Below are 20637 nucleotides of genomic sequence, written 5' to 3'. Positions count from 1 at the left end.
GAGGTCAGAATCTCCCATCAGCCTTATCTGCATTTTTTTCCCCAAGACCTGCCATAGCCTTCATTTTTCCTGTTCAGTATCCATTTCTTCTTCATCATGGGCCTGACACTTTGCATCCATCCTGCAGCTCTTCCACTTTTGATTCTTCCTAGCCTGCTTCAGATATGTTGCACTTATTTTTCACAATAAACTGAAAATAAAATGCTCTTATCTGATAGTCTTTGAGGCTTCCTGTTTCCTGTGTTGCCAGTTTGTTCTGAAGTACTTCACAGTTTTTACCCTACCTAATATTGAATGCTATGACTCCCTTTCCTTCGCCCAATTCAGAATGCAGCACTATATCTGTATATTCATCTTTTGTTTTAGTCCTATCATATACTTCACCATTTCACTATGTGCCATAATTCTGTACCACTTCTCCGTATTTACAGCTAGGCAGAGAGAAAGGCTAACAGCATCCTGGTATGCCTTTAACCTGTTCAGTCCATGCACTGCATGCAGTGGTGTCAGTATAGTTCATAGGTTAGGCTATCTGCCCTTGTGGTCAATTTTATGCCTAGCCAATTTCCCTTATTGAGAATCAATCTTTGTACCTCTTGTTTGTGAAGTTAACACCTTAACTATTATGCCATCTCCCAGCATGATGCTATGTTCCTGTTATGGATGACAGAAACAGAGACAAGCAGTAAGTATTTAGTCCTCCCCCTAGTCATCTCTCACTCATGTTTTATAGAAAACTTACTTCTGTGGAAAGTTTGATACCCTGTATATTGTGTAATGGTTTTGTTTCTACATCATTAACCTTGGTAGATTTGTATGAAGCCATCACATTTGAGGGACTGGAGCTATTATTTACACATCATAAAGCATACATGGTAAAAATTCAGGGATAAGATTTTATAATGTAAAGTTTTAAATATTGTTGTGGAAACCTGTTCTGAATAGTTTAAAGCAAATGCTTAGAAAGTGTTATCTGTGAATGCTGATATTTTTTATTTAAATCAGTATTCATAGACCTTCACTTTAGTGAAACTACCTGCCAAGAGCATTCTTTGACAAAGAAAATTTCTTTTGACATGAAAGGAGACTAATGTATTTTCTGTGAAAAATGTGCCCCCATTAGAGATGGATGTGCTGAGCAATTCCTCTCTGCTCTCTATTTAATATGATTTAATGTGAGGTCACTGCACCTTAAAGAAAAATGAAATTTCTCCTGCTGCATTGATGTCAGACAACTGGAAGAGTCATTTCCTACAAGTTTATTTAGTCATAGCCTCCAACAGCTGCCGAAGGATACCCATACAGCTACAAGCCCATGTGCACACATGCATACATGCGCACACACACACACACACACACACACACACACACACACACACACACACACACACACACATACACACACGTTTTCTATCATGTTCAAACTAGAAAAAGTTGTTTCTCAGGTTAACAAAAGTAGGAGGGCCAGTTTGAAGGAGATTGAAGACTGTAAAGTGGTGGCCGGAGAAAGTGTAGTTAGGCAGCATAGGATAGTGGTTTGTAGGATGACGTTGGTGATCAAGAAGAGGAGGAGGAGTGTGAGGGGAGCACCAAGGATCAAATGGTAGAAATTGAAAAAGGTTAATTGTGAGGTGGAGTTCAGGGATGAGTTAAGACAGGCACTGGGTGGCAGTGAAGAGTTACCAAATAGCTGGGTAACTACAGCAGAGCTAGTAAGGGAGACTGCTAGAAAGGTGCTTGGTATCACATCGGGACAGAGGAAGGATGACAAGGAGACATGGTGGTGGAATGAGGAAGTACAGAAGAGTATACAGATAAAGAGGTTGGCAAAGAAGTGGGATTGTCAGAGAGATGAAGAAAGTAGACAGGAGTATAAGGAGATGCGGTGCATGGCAAAGAGAGAGGTGGCAAAGGCTAAGGTTAGGGCATATGAAGAGTTGTATGAAAGGATGGACACTAAGAAGGGCTAAAAGGACCTGTACCAATTGGCTAGACAGAGGGACCGAGCTAGTAAAGATGTGCAGCAGGGAAAGGTGATAAAGGATAATGAGGGAAACATACTCACAAGCGCGGAGAGTGTGTTGAGGAGATGGAAAGAGTACTTTGAGGGGTTGATGAATGAAGAGAATGAGAGGGAGAGAAGGTTGGATGATGTGGGGATAGTGAATCATGAAGTGCAATGGATTAACAAGGAGGAAGTAAGGATAGCTATGAAGAGAATGAAGAATGGAAAGGCTGTTGGCCCAGATGACATACCTGTGGAAGCATGGAGGTGTTAAGGTGAAATGGCAGTGGAGTTTTTAACCAGATTGTTTAATGAAATCTTGGAAAGTGAGAGGATGCCTGAGGAATGGGGAAAAAGCATTTTGGTACCGATTTGTAAGAATAAGGGTGATGTGCAGAGCTGTAGTAACTACAGAGGGATTAAACTGATCAGTCACAGCATGAAGTTATGGGAAAGAGTAGTGAAAGCTAGGTTAAGAAGGGATGTGATGATTAGTGAACAGCAGTATGGTTTCTTGCCGGGAAAGAGCACTACAGATGCGATGTTTGCCTTGAGAGTGTTGATGGAGAAGTACAGAGAATGTCAGAAGGAGTCGCATTGTGTTTTTGTAGACTTGGAGAAAGCATATGACAGGGTGTCTAGAGAGGAGTTGTGGTATTGTATGAGGAAGTCAGGAGTGACAGAGAAGTATGTAAGAGTGGTACAGGATATGTACGAGGGTAGTGTGACAGCGGTGAGGTCTGCGGTGGGAGTTATGGATGCGTTTAAGGTGGAGGTGGGGTTACATCAAGGATCAGCTCTGAGCCCTTTCTTATTTGCAATGGTGATGGACAGATTGACTGACGAGATCAGACAGGAGTCCCCATGGACTATGATGTTTGCAGATGACATTGTGATCTGTAGTGAGAGTAGGGAACAGGTGGAGGAGACCCTGGAGAGATGGAGAGATGCTCTAGAGAGAAAAGGAATGAAGGTCAGCAGGACTAAGACAGAATATATGTGTGTGAATGAGAGGGAGGATAGAGGAATGGTGAGGATGCAAGGAGTAGATGTGGTGAAGGTGGATGAGTTTAAATACTTGGGGTCAGTAGTTCAAAGTAACGGTGAGTGTGGAAGAGAGGTGAAGAAGAGAGTACAGGCAGGATGGAGTGGGTGGAGAAGAGTGTCAGGAGTGATTTGTGATAGAAAAAGTACCTGTAAGAGTGAAAGGGAAGGTCTACAAGAGGGTAGTGAGACCAGCTATGTTATATGGGTTGGAGACAGTGGCATTGACAAAAAGGCAGGAGGTTGAGCTGGATGTGGCAGAGTTAAAGATGTTAAGATTTGCACTGGGTGTGATGAGGGTAGACAGGATTGGGAATAAGTATATTAGAGGGTCAGCCCAGGTTGGAAGGCTTGGAGACAAAGCCAGAGAGGCAAGATTATGTTGGTTTGGACATGTGCTGAGAAGGGATGTGGAATATATTGGGAAAAAGATGGTAAGGATGAAGCTACCAGGTAACAGGAAAAGAGGAAGGCCTAAGATAAGGTTTATGGATGTGGTGAGAGAGGACATGCAGGTGGTTGTTGTGACAGAGCAAGATGCAGAGGATAGGAATAAATGGAAACATGTGATCCACTGTGGTGACCCCTAACGGGAACAGCTGAAAGAAGATGATGATGAATAAACATTCTCCAATTTTCAGAGTTTGAAGAAGTAAAAGTCAATGACTTTTGCTTTGGTGAACTGACTGATTTTCATCTTGGGTTATACATAATTTTAACAAAGTGAGGTTAACCAGAACTCATTTCCATAAAGCTTGCTTGCTGAAATGTTTTTTTTTTCTGAAAAAAAAAAACAAAAAACTGTGAGAATGTAAGGAAAAAAATAATCTGGGGAGCACAGTCTTTCCCAACTTTGCCCAGTACAAGACAATGTTCCCTCAGCCTCCTCTTCTTAATAGATCAAATATTCTGATCTCTGTATCATGGTAGAAAACAGCACTTCTTCACTGCAGTTTCAGTTTGAGTACTGCAGTTGTCACCACAGGCAGTCACTCAAACACACACACACACACACACACACACACACACACACACACACACACACACACACACACATAGATGAATGCCATTATTAACGGGAAGTGAAGGAAACTGCCCACCTCTGTATCTTATTTGCATGCTGTTGAATATTTTATCCAACTATGGAGAGCAGAGAACGTCCCGCACCCTAACACTGACAAAAATATCACTCAAATGCACATCTATCATCTGCAATGCTTTATTGTCCTCCTCCACCACACACACACACACACACACACACACACACACACACACACACACACACGCACATACACACACACACACACACACACACACACACACACACACACACACACACACACAATTTACATTAATTTTCCACTTGTAAATCAGTTTTCTTCAGCTTAGGAAAATTAGCCATTAGTGCCAGTGATTACTTTCATAAACGTTGTCTATAGCATAGCTTAAAAGCACCAAAACTGCCTATATTACATATGCATACTTTGCAGCTGTGATGTAAGATTTGGATTTTGGTTTGCGTCTTAACTAACTGAAATAGTACTGATTAAGGCTGCACACTATTCTGTAAGGGGTTATTTATGTTAAAAATTTCAGAATATTTTAATAAGGTTGCAAAAACATTTCTGAACATTCCAAGCATCATCACTGCATAGCTGTGATGCACAGGTTCCTAAAGCATCTCTACTCTGGTAAGTACTAGAAGAATCCTGTTTCTTCACTATAAGCAGATTGTGATTTCTCATTATTCCATTGTAAAATACCCCAGATTTTCATAGTTGTGCTAAACATGTCCACCAAAACATCATATGACAACAGAATAAATTCTTATACATGTCTTTCAGCTTTGATAATCGAATATTTTTTTTTCTTGTCATTTGCACTTTGAAAGTGGATCTACTCAGTTGTATTAAGAACATTATTTACTGGCGTACACTGTTTTCCGAATTACAATATATAATGGTTTCTGCAACAAAGTTAACAACTCACATACATAATATGTAGCATGGATTAGCAGATTTACTATGTAGAATTTGATAATAATATCAAACAAATTATGCAGTGTTATCTACAGACTGAAAAGGCAGAGATAATGCCAGCTGTGTTAAGTTGGAATGTAAGTGCTGTGTAATGTGTATATGTTAGGCTGAACATTTGTTCCTGTTGTTTTTACCTGAATGGGAATGAGTGTTGTACTAGTCAGTATTTTAAAGTCATGTATTAGGTCACGTCTGTTTTATAGGTTAAATATAACACTTAAACAACAGCATTTTGTTATAACTTATGGACATGTTATTGTCTGGCCAGCACGCTGTCCATTGTGCCCTGTTAGTTTTATTCAAACCGGAGCTATTCCCTGTGAAATGCAGTAGGCCAGACATTTGTTTCCTTCCCAGTGTTACTTTGTGCCATGTATAAACTGATTTCTAGGATGTTTTTTCAGTAAAGGTGCACCTTGATTTCCCCAATATATATTGGCGAATAACTGTATCATGCAAAACTAATGAAATATAAAATATTTGTTGCAGCAATGCTTTTTTTTTTTTTTTTTTGCTTGTGTAAGGTATCTTATATTCAGGTGATTCTTGGCAGTGGGAAATACCTGGGATATCAGTAATACATCTAATACCATGTTTAACTCATCTCTTCTGAAATAGTTTGAGTGCATAGCCCAGTCAATGTCTAAACGCGTGACTTTGTTTTCTTATGCAGTTGTTCCTTAACTTCGTCTATACAAAACATGCAGCCCCATCTTGGTAAGTTCCATTTTTGTGTCTCTCATGCTGTTGTACAAAGTACAGTGGCACATTTGGGTACTAGGATGAGACATGGGCAAGCTTGTCAGCTAATAACCAAAAGCCAAAGGGATTAGAATTTCTGTGAGAACAAAGTAGTCTGTTTCAAATAGCACAGTCTGTGTACACCCAGAACCCATTCACGGCCATTAAGGGATGAGTGGCATGATGTGGAATGAACTGGCATCCAGTCAGACTGGGAAGGACATGAATAGTTGAATACCGTATAAGTGATCAGGCTATGCCATTCACCACCAGGTACTCCTTCACTTGGTCTGAGATTTTGAAGTTATCAGCACTTCAATTTTGTAGTAAGTTCATTGTTTATCTTTGTTTTAAACACACCTCTTATGGGATCATCATTGTGGCTCTTCCATTATATCAGTCTACAACATAAATATAGTTTTAAAATAAATTACAAATATTGCTGGGAGATTTGATCAGATAAATGGCAGCAAACAACACAAGGAAACACTGAAATATGCATTTTTGTAGAAAATGTTGTTTGAGTTTAGTAAACCACACACAAAAGCATAACCTCAGTACTTAAATGAGCAATTTTTTTATGGCAAAAAATACACAACAAACAAAAATGTAAAAAACCTGTACCCACTACAAGTTCCAAAGGGACATTCACTCACTATAACAAGTACCTAACACAAACTGCCTAAAATTGTTCTTGCTGCACTTGTGGGAAAACTCATACAAAGACATATTTTTTACAGGGTCAGACCTACTTGCCTCCACCACAGCACTGTAGTTTAACACCAACTCTGTTACAAATCAATACTGGTGAAAGAAGAACTCCCTCATTTAGTGTAAAACATAGTCTTGTACAACTGTGAATTCCTACTATTCTGCTAGCTGTATTTCCGGGAGTTTGTTTCATCAAGTGTTCTATCAGTCGATTAGATTTTGACATGCATTATTTTTAAAAATAATGTTATCTCAAACCAACTCCATAGTTAGGAATATACACAAATAAAGTGCACAGGTTTTGCACCAAAAATATGATAATTTTTTAGAATGTAATGAACATATTGGGACCAGTCATTTAGTGAACGGACACATCCTGTTATATGTTAACATCTATACAAAATAATTAAATATGCTAGCAATTTAAACATATCTGCACTTTTTTCACTAAGTTCCCTAACTGTGAAAAATGATCAAATTGTAGTACATGAATACAATACTAGAGCACCTATCAATCAAAAATATAATTTGAAACATGAAGAAAATAAACAAATATATGAAAGTGATAACATGCCATTTCATGGAAAACAAGGTAAGGCAGATGAACAACGCTATCACATGCTGGCTGATGGGCTAACCCATCTAATGAAATATTAAACTGTTAAAAAGGCATAATACCTGCATGTCATTTTAAGCACAGCAGTCCTTCAGATGGGCTCAGTCTTCACAGTAACACCCGATTTTCCCGTACCACTGAATGCTAGTACTAGCCTGCATCAGCAAAAAGATTATCTGATCTGCTGCTTTCCTGTTCACATGCGGAATAAAAGCTGCTTGAATGAGAGCAGAAAACTTAACATTTTCTGTAGCATGCAATTCCAGTTTGTAGCTTATGTTTCAGCTGGAAATTTGCTAAACATAATCAAAATATAACTAAATATTAGGCAATCACTCAGCAGAGTAATATAAACCTAACCAAAATCCAGATATGACCAAAGGTAAAAATCAAACTCCGTTATATGTGTTTCTAACATAAACATTTTAACCATTATGCTACCCCCCCCCCCCCCAAATCTATACAAGGTAATGGTTTGTAATCAGTATGATTTTAACCTGCATGGGGAGACCTCAGTGGATTTCAAGAAATGAGTAACATCTTTGGATAACACCTAAATGTGGCCTTATGTAAATGCTAGCGGTTAGCAGACATATTCTGCATGAAAAAAAAAACAAACCTACATTTTGCATAGAGTGCTAATCTCACTTGACTCATGAAAATACAGTTGATTCCTTAGTAGCAGATGAAAAGTACAAATTAAAGACTATATCCATTAGGCTTTGACCCTCATGTGCTTATATCTTCTATATTGACCGATGATTTTGTGGCACCCTTTTTCTTTCAGGAACAAAATACTTTATTTCCATATTCTTGAAAGTGTTTTTAAGTTGCTTTATCTCTTCACAATCTTAAAAATTTATTAACCAGGTATGCCTACTCAACAAGAGCAATGTTTGGTTAAGTGAATTGTTCATTGTCACACTGTAGATAAAATCAGGCTGAGGGAATGAAACACTGTAACACAGGAATTACAGCACACAGCCTTTACCCTCTGTGCCAACTGTCAGACATCATGAGTAGGAAGCTAGAGTTTTACTTTGGTATTATCCACACATTGAAGGGTGTGACATAATGCTACTCAAGCACACCCAGTTGCATTTCCTCATTAACCTAATTGCTATTTATAAGTGTGGCAAAATTAAAGTATTGCAGACCAGCTTCTGAAGATTTGCCTACTGGAGGTCACCCTACCAGATAATAGAATATGTATTAATGCAAACATCAAGGTGTAGAGACAGTATTAATACAAACATCGAGGTGTAGAGACGGTATTAATATAAACATCAAGGTGTAGAGACAATATTAATACAAACATCAAGGTGTAGAGGCAGAGAGGTAGAAATGATTTGTAAAATGGCATTATAAACAGTAGACACACCCACACAGAGAACTGGCATAAAAAAAATCACGTTTTATGATTGGTGTGTTTCATGAATGGGCCATCAGGTTATGGTAGTCATTCAAGCTTGGTGGTTTGATTCCTTGTTTGCTCTGCACCCTAAACAGATAATTGCTCTGGTATACAGGCACATGCCTTATACTCTGGCAATGTAGCCAACCAGGTTTCAAGTCCTTTCAGCTTTGTCACAAGCTCTGATGAAAACTATCTGGAGTAATAAAAGTTGCATGCTCTCTACATAATTAGACCATGGTCATGCATGGCTCAACAGCATTTTGTTTATTGAGAGCTGGAATAAGAATTATTAGTCTTGGATTGTTTCCTAAATTTGTTTTCTGTGTAATTCACTGTGTTCCTCCTTTTGAACATATCTCTGCCACCAGACTGTAAGGAACTGAAATATCCATTCATTAAGAAATGAGTAACTGCATCCGGGTTCTTATTATATAATCAAAGACACAATCCTTCAAATGCATCTTGATAGAACTTGAAAGCATGAAACAGCAAAATAGCGAAATGGCATATAAGTGATTTTTTTCCCTGGGAAAGAAATCACTTGGCCGCCTCTGTTACTTTGCCATTTTCATCACTGTAGTGTGATCTCAGAGTTGGTATATTTAAGTAGGGGAGCATGGGGTGGGCACAGCAAAGTCCTCCACTTTATGTAATGTTTTGAAGTTTTTATTTTTATTTATTTATTTATGGGAAAAAAAATCGCTGTTCGAGTGTGATTGTAAGCTTTCATTTACATTGGGTCGATAAAACCAGCGTTTGCTTTTTAAGCATTCGCTGATTTAATATATACCCCTGCATCCCTTGTTCTTGCTTTATTCCTTTGCCCCATGTATTGCAGGCTTTCATTTTTTTCAAATAACAGTTTGATCAGTTTTGTGCTCTTCAGATTTATTTTTGGAGCATGCCCCTTTATCCTTGCTGCTTATCTATGTGCCCATCCATGCACTTGGTATTGTCGTTTAAGATGCAGGACAGGTTCTGCCTACTGTATTTTGAATACTCTATTATAAGAATGGTAGTTTGAACTAAAATTTATGTCATTATGCATTACCTCTAAATTGTACAGAAATAAGACTTGCAATAACTAATGACAGATAAACAACACCTTATAGAATGCAACTTGCTACTTGATGTTTATTAGAAGAAAACTAAGAAAGAGTTTAATATCTGTGAAAAGTACTTCAAACTAATTATCTTCCAAATTTAAAATAAAATGCCATAAGGTCTAGCTAGGTACCAGAATCAGAAGTTTTGTTTTACAATATAAATGTTTTATCTTGTTAAAAAGTTTATGTCTGCAGTTCTAGTTCTTCTACATAACCATTTCTCCACATTGGTCTGAATGTTCAACAAGTGAGAGGCACTTCAAATTACCTAAATACTGGTCTTGGGATGAAAGTTATACAAGGAAAGTATATTTAGGTAGGAAAGCATATTAAGGTAAAACACTGGTCGCTTCTATACATTTGCCTTGTTATCACAGAAAATGAGAATATTTTGAAAACATACTGTACATTTTCTAGTACAAATAGTTTCCTAACTTAAGGACAAATGTACAAATTGTGGCACAAATGTTTTGTTGTGCTAAGGGCACACAGAGTCTTTATATAGTCTACTCTTTTGAGAACATATAACATTCACAGTGAAATTCAGAAGCATCTCCCTTGAAGACTTGCAACTTGTACTCTCTTCACTGATATGATTATATGTGAGGTCACTGCACTTCAAAGAGGTTGAGAAATTTCTCTGCAGTGACCTACATATTTCCTTTAATGAAACTGGTTCTTATGAGTACAGCAAAATTAGCTGTCATCCATTTTTCTACTGAAGTGACATGTGCATACATAACCTCACCCTCATTGCCCATACATAATCACACCCTATGGCTGATATATAACTACACCCTTATGGTTCATGCCATTATAATTCTTCACTAAACAAAACTGGTAGCCTGGCTCTGTGGTGCAGAGTGGGATGGAACCATAAATACAACTCTGATGATTGGGGGTCAATTAGAGGCCTCAACATTGGAGAAGCCAGGGACTGAAAGGGTATTTCCTGCATTCCTGGGGTTGGAGAGGCTTGGACACATTCAGGGGGTCACACTGTGATCTCCCTAGTAGAGACCAGCGATACCACCACCACTCATGCTTTAGAAAGAGGGCAGGGATGCATAAGAGCAACACTCCTCCACTGTCAACATATTGCATGGCCCTCTGTGTATAGGTAGTTCGGGCAAAAACGATACATAAATTCCTACTAATTGCTTTTTGAATGACTGCCACTACCAGTTCACCCTCACCCAAGTGATGAGAATTGATCGGAAGGGGGTTTTCTCATCAAACTTATATTTTAATTATTCATGTACTAGTTAATAGAAATCATCTGACAAATTAGTGCTTTACTATCTAATTATGCATTAGGCTGGAGAAAGTGTGATGTCTTTCTTTATGATTGACTCTTGCAGCAGTGAAACATCTGATTTACCTACCTTGAATTTTATGGTCTTTCTTGAAGCTTGATTATTCAATAAGTTATACTTGCAGCTACACAAGTTCTTTTTTTATTATATATTTAAGTATTTTGTTACAGTATAATTTTTTTGTGTGTGCCCCTTCCTGCCTGTATTGTTTTTATTGATTTCATGTTTATGCTGTGTACTGAAAAAAGTGTTTGTGTGCCTGTAGAATTTTAATAAAAATGTGACATAGTGTATGATTCTGTATACAGACAGCTCAATACTATTAAATTAAGAAAAGAAAGACTCCAGACTCAGACCGGATTCATTTGCAACGAAACAGGAAAAATTCAGTTTTTCTCTTCAGTAAAGTCTTGCTGTCATGCTCAGAGGCTTATTCATGAGATGCTAATAAAAGATATACTAGGGGCATTACATTAAATAGGCTCTAACAACTAAAGGAAGCATCAGACATCAACTGTGGTCTAGAAATAAAAAAAAAATCATTAAAATAGTAAAACAACTCTACTTGATAAAATGACATATACTTAGCAGGTGCACTTATAGCATCCAGGTTAAAACAGTTGATTTTCTGTTTGAAATGTATATATTACATTGGAACATGACATGGACCATGTGAAATATCATTTAAGTGATTAACAACTGTTTCTCCAAGATACCACAGACATCCAAGTCTTAGACTATAGAGCCTCTGATATTAGTCAAATGCATCAATTTATTAACATTTTCTGGTTCTTAGGACAAATATCAGACTCATGTTACCAAGCAGCTTGCTAGACTCTTTTAGTTAGTCTTGTGTGTAGCTATATTCACTCCTTTATACATCTTGTACCCCCCTGATATCAGCGATCTCATCCACTTTTAGAGAACACTCAGAGGGCATTGTATCCTCTGAACTTTTCAAGATAATATGTTCACAGAAATGAATTTCAGGAAGGATTCAGTGTGTAACTGCAGAAGTAGAAATGCTTATATGTATAAGGGATTTTTTTATGTTTTATAATGGTCATTATTAAAAGTTTAGTTAAGTAGGATAATTATAAAATATGTAAAAACACTTGTATTAGATTTTTGAGAGAACTATATATTTCCATGGCCATCTGAAATGGAATCATCCCATTATCATAATTTTTGTGGGTATCCTGCATTGTGCAATGTTGCTAGCTAAAGGAATCCCTGCAAACCTGAAATTCTCTCTATAACTTTTAATATAGTGTAGCTTGGAACAAGAGGTTCATCTAATAACTTATCCCTGTGGCATATTTCTAATTTAAAATTAGAACACTTGCTAATACTTTTAATAGGTATATTGAAATCCATTCTTTAGATAAGATGTTATACCAAGGCTCTATCTGCCAGAGCTGGTAGTAGCTCAGATGGATATAAAAGATCCCACAACATTTATTGAAAAGAGTATAAGTTCTTGGTGTCCTGGCCAAATTTCCCCTAGTTGGTATGAATATCACCTCATGTCACCCATGAAAAGAGGCCATTGGCTTAGTTGGACTAACTAAGTCAGCAAAATGTAAATAAATAAAGAAATGATATCTGAAAAATGTTACCAAGGTATCAAGACCATTCGTTCATTAGTTTTGTTATGTTTGCTTTATCCTTTTTAAAGTCTCAGAGAATTCAGAGCTATGAGCTGAAGGCAAAGAGCAGTCACAAATGGGCTACCAGTACAGAACAGTCTGCTTACACACACACACACACACACACACACACACACACACACACACACACACACACACACACACACAAAAGATTCACTCAGATGCATACTGCACCCAGACTTTTGAGTACTTTAGCAGTTGCTCATTCACTTACTGGATATTTTTGGGATGAGTGGTAAAAAACATACACTAGCAAAACCTGCACAGACACAGGCAGAACATGCAGATGCTAAATATTTAATAATTATATAGTTATTAGTTATGCATTTCTCACTATTGCTAGATACGTGTGCAGAAGACCCATACTGTATCTTAGTATAAGATGGTAACAAACCAGTAATGATGTATACAGAGTATGTCCCAACAATTGTGCTCAGGGACTTCTTCAGAACTAACAACCATTCAAAAACTCTACATTAAAATACCACAAGTTCAATAGCATAAGTCACCAATAATTAAAACAATCAAGCTAATAGTTAAAAAGGCAATTAAAATTAACCCTCTAGATGCCTAAGCTTAAGCATACAATTAATACTGAAATAGTCATTCAGCCCTGGGTGCACAAAGGCATTCAGACGTAATTGCCACTTTAATTTGCATAATTCTAAATGCTCAAGTAAAATCCTTCCTTGTGCATCAGGAACTACCTGTTGTTTAACAGAAAACTCAAAACCATCTGTAAACTCTCCCACATTTACCAAAGCCATTAGTCAGTTTTCCTTTTTTGATGTTGGACAATGTTCATATATCTTTTCACGCAAATGCCTAAAAGTCTTGCGAATATAAAAGGCAGGGCATTGTAAACACTTGGCCAAATACACCACATTCTGGGACTGACAATTAAAGTGCCCTTGCGTTTAAAAATGAAATTGTCCAAATTTAAACTTGTCCCCCATCGGAATAATATAGGGGCATTGTTTGCACATCCCACATTTAAAATTGCCTAATGGTTTATTACTGTTGTTAAAAACTATATTATTTGCCATACTGTTTTCTAACATGTTCTTGAAGGACTGATCCTTTTGAAATACTATAACAGGCTTACTACCCAGTGTCTCCCTAACTGACTGATCAAGGACAGATAAATTCCAATTTTTGTTTAGTATTTTAACAACAGATAAACTGTCCTTGTTAAATGCCGTGATAAATGAGAACCAACCTTTTTCATTCTTTTTCTCATTCCCGTTATTGTTTACAAAATGAGAAGTTTCACCATTAATACTACTGTTATTTATTTCAATCGGTTTAAAATAGGCTTAAACAACCCACTTTCCTTTTAAATGTAACCTCTTTCCAGACATTATCTAAAAGGGTGTTAGGATAGCCTCTTTTCCTAAACATATCAAGTATAAAATCAATTTCAGTTAAAAAGTCACCTTCATAGGAGACCATCCTGGCTGCTCCCACTAGCTGTCATTTGACTACAGATCTCTTTTGATAAGCTGGATGACAACTAGTATATTCCAGATATGTGTTTGTAAAAGTAGGCTTTCAATAAATCCTAGAACCAATTTTTTTTTATCCTTAGGGTCAATAAAAATTTCTACATCAAGATACTAAATCCTTTCATTACTAAATGTATGAGTGAATTTGAGAAATTCAGCAGTACTATTGATGTAACTCAAAAATTCTTCTAACATTTTCTCAGAGCTAGTCCACACCAAAAACAAGTCATCCAGGTACTTGGTATACTATCTAATCTGTTTTATAAATCTACTTTTAAAAATAAATTCAGTTTCCCAGTATGACATAACATAATTGGCATAAGTGGGCATGCAGGCTGCCCCCATGGCAACACCAACCACCTGTCTAAAATATTGACCATCAAAAAAGATAAAATTATTGTGCAAAATAACTTCCATTAAGGTAATCATGAGTTTAATATGGTCTTGCTCATATTTATTAACTTTAAATAACTGTGTTTCCAACCATTGTAATCCCACATCATGTGATATAACTGAAAACAGATTTTTCACATCTATAATTACAAAAAACATATTGCTGGTAACTTCTATATTGTTCAAATGGGATAGAAAATCCCAGGAGTCCTTACAAATATGTTTAAATTCTTTAAGACCTTCCTTAAGATAAAAATCAAATAGTTTGGCGATAAAGAAAGTTTTGGATCTCTTCCCATCCACAATAGGTCTAAAAGGGGGTTGGCATAAGCCTTGGTGGATTTTAGTTATCCAAAAAATGCTTGCAATAACTGGATACTCATTCTTCATCTAGTCATGTTCCTCCAAGTTGACCTGAGCCTGATACAACATATCATCAAGCATATTGTCAGTTTTCATATATGCAATATTAATTTTGGTTTTGGAAACCTCAATGTATGTTCCATCCATAAGGACCATATACATGCTATTGCAATAATATACCTTTTCCATACTGACCATACCATTACTTTTGTTGGGTTTTATTATCCGAATATTCTTGTCATTTGTAATATCCCCCAATAGGGATTTTCTTCCACAGTTAAATTGTCAAGTCCAACCTTACATTGTCTTCGACTAACTGCCTAAAGTCCAATTCACATGTCTTTTCAAAAATATGAACTTGATTGTGCATGGGAGGGTTAAACGTATTTTTTTTTCAGCATCATGAATGTACATTTAGTTTTCTAGTATATAATTTTAGATCAAGCAATAATTTAGCTATATGCCCTCTCTGGGCAGGCACAAAATTGAACCCTTTGGAAAGAATCTCAACATGAGAATTAGAAATACATTTTTAGAATTATTAAACACTTTGAAATCACGAGCCCTATTTAAAATTACATCAAGATAAATAAATTCATCAGGAGAACCAAAATCACCACTAAAATCATTATATTGTTCACACAATTCCAAAAACATAGTATTTCCATCAACCTAAGTCCAGGCATAAAGACCATATAGTCATTAGACAGTGCAGAATTATCTCTTATCAAAGTTTCTTCTATTTTTAATGATTCTTTTGCTGCCATGTCATGTTTTTCTGCTTCGGGTGAGCACCTTGGGCTGCATAGTCCTGATATACTCCATTTTCTTCCTGGTTCTTGTAGAAAAACACATTCATACCCTCATGGCTTCTATTGTTGTTCCTATTTTTAATTAACTCTGAAAGCCTCAAGTCCTCGCTTATAGGTGAGTTAGGGCATTCATTACCTCCATTCTGTTGTATTTGACCCCACTAAGGTGACATTCTTTGCATTTTCCTATTTCCAGTGTTTTGTTTGAATCGGGAAGGTCGGTTGTCATGGTTACCAGCATTTGCAGGATAGGCACGATCATGAGAGTAATGTTTAGAGTCTCTTTTGAGTTTCTTGAGTTTGTGAAAATAAATATCATTACATATTTTCTCCACCTTCAGAAAAATGTTGTCATAATTGTTTTTATAGTGATTGAACAACATACCACTACAGATAATGCTATTCAACCACTCCAAGGTCTTGGTTAGTCTATCCATCTGACCTTGCTGTTTTTAATCATTAATTTCATAATTTTTATACCAGCCTTATCAAAAATGGCATGTAGTTATTTGATAAAGTCTAACCCAAAGGAAATACCATTGGGATAATGCCATAATCTCAACCTTTTAGGCACTTGTTTGAGTTCAATGTTACACTGCAAGTAGCTGTTTTCTAATTGTAATTTTTTGAAATTTAGGAAGGTGTTATCAAAATTCTTTAAATTATCAGCCAATGAAACTCCAACGGCATGCACATTTTGGTTACTTTGCTCAGAGCCAGCCATGCTATTCTGTTCAAAGCAAAAAGGACTTTGTTTCCAGCTGCAAGGGTTTTCAGTCACCATTCTAGCTGACATATCCTTTTGCTGCTCTCGTGTAACCAAGGCAGAAGTCTTTGGAGTAGCTTACGTTAAAGGTAACCCAAAGCTGATGTTTAGTCCATTGGTTCCATTTTAGGGTACCCCAAGTACTCTAATTTGATTAGAGTGGTCAATTAGCTGTTGACTGTCGCTGTTGTAATAGTAAGGTCAAATTACCATTAGGTCCAGAGTTATCCAAATAAAACCCTTCAAGGCTCTTTCCTCCATTCACTCAACTCAACTTCTTAACCAAGGATAGAATACAAATAAAATGTAAAAACTCGAAGAAGCAGTCATGGGTAACAAACAACCACTTGATTCAGTACAAGTTAGTTAAGCACTTTCTTCACAACAATTGTACTCAGGGACTTCTTCAGAACTAACAACCATTCAAAAACTCAACATTAAAATACTACAAGTTCAATAGAATAATTCACCAATAATTAAGCTAATAGTTAAAAAGGCAATTAAAATTAACCTTCCAGATGCCTAAGCTTAAGCATACAATTTATACTGACAGAGTCATTCAGCCCTGGGTACACAAAGGCATTCAGGCGTAATTGCCACTTTAATTCACATAATTCTAAATGCTCAGGTAAAATCCTTCTTTGTGCATCAGGAACTATCTGTTGTATAACAGAAAACCCAAAACCATGAGCTGTAAACTCTCTAACATGTTTGCTCAAGGCATTTCAATTTTCTTTTTTTGATGTTGTTCAAGTGTTCATACATCCTTTCACGAAAATGCCTAGAAGTCTTGCCAATATAAAACGCAGGGCATTGTAAACACTTGGCCAAATACATCACATTCTTGGACTGACAATTAACATGCCCTTGTCTTCAAAAATGAAATTTACCTAATTTAAACTTGTCCCCCATCAGAATAATATAGAGGCATTGTTTGCACATTCCACATTTTAAATTGCTTAATGGTTTATTGCTCTGTTTATTGGTTTTCTATCCTTAGTTAAGATATGCAGAGTATGTGCCAGTGTATCCAGAGTTACAATGCATGCATAAAAAAGAGAACATAAAACACAGTTATGAATTTACCTATCCGATAGTTATTAAAACACTGGCATCTTTAAAAATAAGTGACTTAAAGCATTACCGTTGTAATTTCTGGATTCAAAGTTTTTACTTAGAAAACTCTATTTAGCGTATTATGTTGGTCTCAGTTTCTAAGAACATAAATAATGCATGTTTCAAAACCATAAGTAAAATGTGCCTTCGGTCCCAACCTAAACATATGAAAAGACTATGATGCAAGACTGTGCAGCACTGCTGCACAGATAAATGAGTTTTCCTGTATATTTATCTTCCTTATCATATCATAAGACGAATGACTCATGCTGTTATGGTGACGTTTTTTATTTTGCTGTTGTGATAAAATATTAGCTATCATTTGAAACAAATTGTGTAAAGCAGTAACGGCTAAAGTAGATAAGAGAGGTGCTGATATTGTAAGATACTGCAAATCAAGCAGAAACACATGAACAAAGAGAAACAGGAATACCACAGTATTATACAGCACTGGTACTAACCTTTCTGTAGTTAAGAACTTAGGAATACAGGAACAGTTTTAAGCAGGCAGTCACAAGGACCATAAGAAGCCTAGCCATACACATGTTTAAGGGGACGCAATGAGAAGTTCTTTCTTCCAAAATCAAGTAGGCCTTTACATGACAATCCTGGAGTAAATTTGTGTCTACACATGCAATCATCAAGACTAGCTTCAAGGGTAGTCAAAATACTACCTTGTTTGAGCTGTAGTAATAATTATTACATAGGCTGAGAAAATGTTGTTATGAACCAAGCAATCCAGTGATGTTTATTGATTGCTATGAATTTAGGTTTCTAGTATTGGGGGTTGTAGAGACATTGGTTTTGCAAAGAAAGAGAATAATCTTTGGTGCAGAAGGCTGTGGGTTATATTCCCACGCAAGATGTTTTTTTTAATACTGTCACTAAGGTGCAACATGGGGGAATGCTGGACTCCTGAATGTGGTGTCCTTCAGATGAAATGATGAACCTAGACCCTATCTGCATAGGTTGGTGGTAGCTCTGGTGGATATAAAAGATCCCATAGCACTTATCAAAAAGTTTAGGTGAAGTTCCCCCGTGCCCTGGCCAAATTTCCTCTAGTCAGTATGAATACCACTTCAAATCGCTCATGAAAATAGGTCATTGATCTAATTAAACTAACCCAGTCAACAATGTATAAATAAATACATATATAAATAAATACATAAATAAGTATATACATACATATAGTCTGCATTATTTGTAGTGATGTTCAGAACTGTCTAATCTTCAGCATCTGTTATGCAGTCATTGTTGTATATTTGTGTGATGCAGTCTTCTCTACAAGCTTGGATTGCAAAGGATTTCTGCAGTTAGTTAAAAGCTGTTATGCTGTGTGTTATTTAGTGCAGATGACCAAAGATCTGACTTGTTGATGAGCTGCTTCCTGTTGCAATGGTGCAGCCTTTGAAACTTTCCACTTTCATTTATCCATTGTGTGACCTTGAGCAAGTCACTTAACCAGACAGTGTGATATAAGGCAACTGGAAATTTTGGCTAGCTCCTTAATGGCGTCCTGAACTGCATGCCTAGTAACTTACTATGAACCTGTGGTTGATTTTTGCTTGCTATTCCCTATTTTATAGCTGATCTAGTGCACAAAATGTTATAGCATTAATCATCTGCACACCAATTTCTTTTAATGCAACATAGGTCATTTATTCTCCGAGGGATGCAAGCACTCCATTTGTAGATGAAGCAGTGAAATGCAAAGCTGTCTGCCAACAGCAGCGTCTGCATTAGTTATCTTTAATGTGGAATTATTCAGATCACTTATACTTTTGCAGAGATTGTACATATTGAATTAGCATATTTTATTAGGTGATTAACATTTCTTATACTCTCATCATAAATACTTATATTTAATCTGTGCTATATATGCCTGGGTCTTATGTTGTGATGCCAGTGATATTTATACACTGTCTTCACATCCTTCTAAGAACCCATCAACAAAGCTATGAATAATGGTAAATTTGTTTCTTCTTCTTTATTCTTAACGCATTTAAGGCCTTCATCACTGTATCTGAGAGGAAACTCCACAGAAATTGTCTTTCCTTGGCCTGGAATCACTCATTCTACTGTCACTTAGTCCATACCTCTCAACCATACTGAATTCCTCAGTATTTACTGGTTTGAGGGCAAAATAATGTGGTGCCATGAATTCCTGATTGGCCTCTTCCATTCCCATTTTTTTTTAAGTTGAAATTGTTGCTGACATCATCATGTATGGGGCATGCATGTCTGCTCAATGACATCAGTTTTGTGAGGCAGACTGTCAGCCTGTTCAAAACTCGGTTGAGAGCTCGGACTGTGTGTTTACCTTTTTACTGAATACATACATGTGTACGTGGTCTACCTCCATTTATTCAGACATGGTATGTGCGATTGTGCTTTTGTGCGACTCAACAGGGTGCATTACAGAAGACTTCTGAGGACCAAATGGTTTGCCTTGAAACCATTTTCAACGTCTGTCCATGTGTTTCAATGGCATAATGCATTCACATTATAGCCATTCAAACCTATGTGAGACAGCATTGCAGTTTTGTGCTGTGGTCCTTTCAATGCAATGCACATCGGACAATGGGCACACAATGTAATGATGGTAAATCGTGTATGTTCATGACCATTGTTGATAGAAAATAGCAGGGATGGGAGGGAGGAAGTGAGGGTGGACAGCACAGCAGGCAGCAACAGAAAGTGCGACCAGCGAGCGGAGGAGCTGGTTGTTTTTAAATTAAATTAACTAACTTAACTTTTATGTTCTGCCAGGCAAGCCAACCACCCAAGAAGAAGCAAGTGAAGTGCTTTCTGCAGTGTAGTGCAGTAGAGCAGAGTCCAGTCTGCCCAGCATCTGCACTCACAGAATCCCAGACCCAGGGTAATTCAGGATGAGAAAATTTATCTCTGGCAGCTCCAGTAAAAGAATAATAAAAAGAAATGTATAGATTCAGCATCATGACGAAATTCAATCCTAAGATTTGATTACACATACCTCAGTTTCCCCAACTACTGCACAT

The 20637-nt window shown here is 36.9% G+C and overlaps 1 protein-coding gene across 4 annotated transcripts in view; it reads right to left on the bottom strand.

Annotated features, from left to right (window-relative positions):
• LOC122801062 (P2Y purinoceptor 14-like) overlaps nucleotides 1-20637 on the bottom strand; it is a 123680-nt gene that overhangs the window by 56065 nt on the left and 46978 nt on the right. For 2 of the 4 annotated variants that reach the window (XM_044070551.1, XM_044070554.1), the window contains exon 2: nucleotides 7219-7348. The exons of the other annotated variants lie outside the window; for them this stretch is intronic. The gene's annotated coding sequence lies outside the window, so the exon portion shown is untranslated. The remainder of the gene's footprint in view (nucleotides 1-7218; nucleotides 7349-20637) is intronic. 4 annotated transcript variants of the gene reach the window in all.

The sequence above is a fragment of the Protopterus annectens genome, chromosome 4.part1 (assembly GCF_019279795.1).
Source record: "Protopterus annectens isolate FY-2018-M chromosome 4.part1, PAN1.0, whole genome shotgun sequence".
In the NCBI taxonomy this organism is placed as follows: domain Eukaryota; kingdom Metazoa; phylum Chordata; order Ceratodontiformes; family Protopteridae; genus Protopterus; species Protopterus annectens.
The sequence above is the reverse complement of the archived record's forward strand: the minus strand, read 5'-3'. Positions and strand labels throughout refer to the sequence as shown.